This window comes from Pelodiscus sinensis, chromosome 1 (assembly GCF_049634645.1).
Source record: "Pelodiscus sinensis isolate JC-2024 chromosome 1, ASM4963464v1, whole genome shotgun sequence".
NCBI lineage: Eukaryota > Metazoa > Chordata > Testudines > Trionychidae > Pelodiscus > Pelodiscus sinensis.
The window spans coordinates 162189670-162193128 of NC_134711.1; positions in this window are offsets into that span (position 1 = coordinate 162189670).

Below are 3459 nucleotides of genomic sequence, written 5' to 3' on the forward strand. Positions count from 1 at the left end.
AAATGGTCTTTCCACTTATCTTATCAGAAGTGTGAAAATAATGTGGGTTTACAGAATGAGGTTGGAACGTTCATGAAAAGAGACCATTTCTGTCACTCTGGCTTCCAGAGTCATTGATGTAAATAGCATGAGAGCAGCTTTGCTCACGGTATTTCAGCACTTCCGGTTCTGGGCTCAAATGCAAAGTAGACAGAAAAAAAAATCATTCGCCTTTTTTTTCAGAATCTTAACTCTCCATAGATAACGTAGATGCTAATTCTAGTAAATTTACTTTGAAAAGGAAAGTACATTGAGCTTCAGCCTGGAGGTTGCACATGGGTCTATTTCAGTAGAAAGCTGTTGCATGCCTAGTAAATAGGCTGAATTTTAAAACATATTAACCTGCAATGATTTAAATCCTTAATAATCAGATACTATATTTTACGAGTTCTTATGTTAGGTGGTACATAATTCTTATAATAAAGATTTTTTTTGTTTTGTAGTATGCCGTACATATCAGTTATAGCAGTGTTTAATTTGGCTTTCACTTGCTGATAGCCATGTTATTTGGGTGATCGGCCAACGAGAGGTAGTTTTCATGATATCATTCTTGTAAATTGTGTTTCACTGCTTCACTGTGCCATCACCTGATATCCTGCTGAAGAGTTCGATGTTTTGGGTATTGTGGAAGCATGTACAAGAGTCTCTATCATATACAGTTCAGATAAACTCTTCATAAACTCAGCTAGTATATTTTAACTCATCTCTAGACTCTAAACTACTGTTTCTATAAGCAGAATGTAGAGTGTATTTTGTCCAAGGATACCAACACACTTAATGAATATTAATTAAGTCTCATGTTATCGTCCCTGGGATGTAGGCAACTAAGTCTTACACCTGTGTTACAGGCGGGTAAAACAGGCACAATTTCATGAGAAGCGCATTCTCAGCAACCAGCAAGATTATCAGTGTTAGTAGTTGTTGGTTCACTGAGTCATGATTAACTTAATGCCTGAGCTCCATTTCCTCAAACTTGGTTCCTTCGACAAAACTCATAACCCAACAATATAACATTCTCCCAAGGGGCTCAACTATGACATAGAATCTGAAATGGGGATCAGAGGGGATTATTTTTAAGAATGTTTTAACTCTCCAGAATAAAAACAGCAAGCTCAAGCTAACTGCATTAATAAACACTGAATACTGTGCAGCCTTGCTTGCTCCTTAGTTCAGGGCTTACACTGACCTCCAGTGAAATGTTGAAAATCAGTGAGTACAATGGATGGTGAGTGTTGGAGACTCAATTCACACTCACTGTTTATTGCAACATATCGGCTGGAAAGGCACCCAGCTGCAGAACCAGAATGGCCATAGAGAGAGGGCCCGGTGAAATGTATGGGGAGTAGCTGACTCTGGAACACAGATGATTCTATTGGATTTAATGAGCCAACGATGCTTGAAATGGAATCATATTTAGTTTTAAGGCAAGTCTCATTAGGAAAAGTGAAGATGTGCTTCACTGAATGCAGAAGGGAGAAACATCACAGCTTTTCAAGACTGGCTATGAGAAGGTACCAGCATGTATGAGAGGGAAAAGTGTATTGCAAGATGACAACAGTACTTCTTTTGCCCTCTGGCATGCATTCCCCCAGAAAGAGGTGTGACCAACAATCTGCTCAATAAAATTATAAGATTATAAATCATCTGAGGGAGAAATCGCCAACATTTAGCATGTTTCACATTTTTGTTTATCCAAAATGGCTGCCACAGTTGCCTCTGGAGTCAGGGCTGTCATTTGCAATGAGACAAGGGGGGTAGTTGCCAACCCCACAGACTTTGTAAATCTTTGCTTCACTCTTCACCTCCTGGCTCCAAAACTTTGCCTGATAGTTTGATGTTGGGAAGACCAAGACTTGAACAGGATAAATTCATGGAGGTTAGGTCTATCAATACTAATTAGCCAGAATGGGCAGGAGTGGTGTCCCTAGCCTCTGTCAAAGGCTGGAAATGGATGATAGGAGAGGGATTACATGATGATTCCCTGCTCTGTTCACTCCTTCTGGGGCATCTGGCATTGGCCACTTTCACAAGACAGGGTATTGGGCTAGATGGACCTTTGGTCTGACCCAGTCTGGCTGTTCTTATGTTCATATACAATATGGCAACACAACATATAATGTTCTCTGTGCTGACACAATTCTGCCCCTCTCTTTACCCTCTCCACATTTTTCTGAAATGATGCCACTGACTGGTGGCCTGATATTGTCTGCAAGAGCCTGGGCATTAATACAGAGAAGCCTCAGGAGAGAGTAACTAAAGCTATGATTACTTTAAAAGGGCATCATTAAACATATTGATTGAAGTGTTTAGTTTACTAGGGAAACACTTGTCTCTAGGTCATGACAGCTGGTAAAACAACCATTGGTTGGAAATCTTTCTTGTTGATGGTCAACATTGAAAGAGCATGAGTTTTCTACTTTAAATAGCAGCCTCCCTTCCCCCATCAATATAGTTTACTCATTATGGCAGAAGGTATGAAAGAAAGGTTTGCATATTATGCTTCAGTTATGGCCAGATTAATCCATTTCAGCACATAAACTCAAGGTGCAGTGTACAGTTACCCAGATTTAGATAATTGAATGGATGGGTTCTAAAATTAGGGAAACTTAAACTTCAAAAGGTGGGGAGAAGGTGTCCATCTTCCTAGAACAGTTGGTCCATATTCCTGTATCTCACCTTGTGGCTGGGGTCCCCTGACTATCTTGTATTTTCTCCAAAAAGTGTGGTATCTGGATTTCTACAAATCTGTCCTTTTCCTGAAATGTTCTGGCTCTTACTCTGTCTGTATTTTATCCAAAGAAGTGAGGCCAGATTTCTCCTTTTCTGTAGGCAGAAAGATCCTGAACATATCTTTGAAGTTTGTGACCCCCACATGTATGTGATATTCGATGGATATAGCCATTCATCTGCCAGCATGGGGGTCAAAATAGTGACTCCTATGAACATTGCTCCTTTCTACTACCCAGTATGGAGAGTGTGTAGTATGAGCATTCTATACCATTGCTATTTACACCACTGCAAACCCAACTGGTAACTGAATTAATTCCCTAGTTTAGCAGTAGTCTCTGGACCTTTGGTTCCAAAACCAAAGAAACCAGCACTTTCTCATTTTTGACCTTTGATGCAATTTTCACTCCAGTGGGTTCTTGTACATTAGGAATATGAAAAATGTTGTTTCCTGCTGTAAAATGGCTTGTGTAGTTGTAGTGCATGCTTCTAAGCAGCCACGATGCTGTGGACAACACACAAGTTTATGAGCATGTTTGTATGTAACAGGTTTGGAATCTGTCTGATAGAATGAGGAAAGCCACAAGGTATCTATTTGAGTAGCTCCACTGTCCCTATGTGAGTGCTTTATTGTGAGTCATTGAGGAAATGATTAAAGAGACTCTAAGCATTGCCTCTGTATATTCACAATCT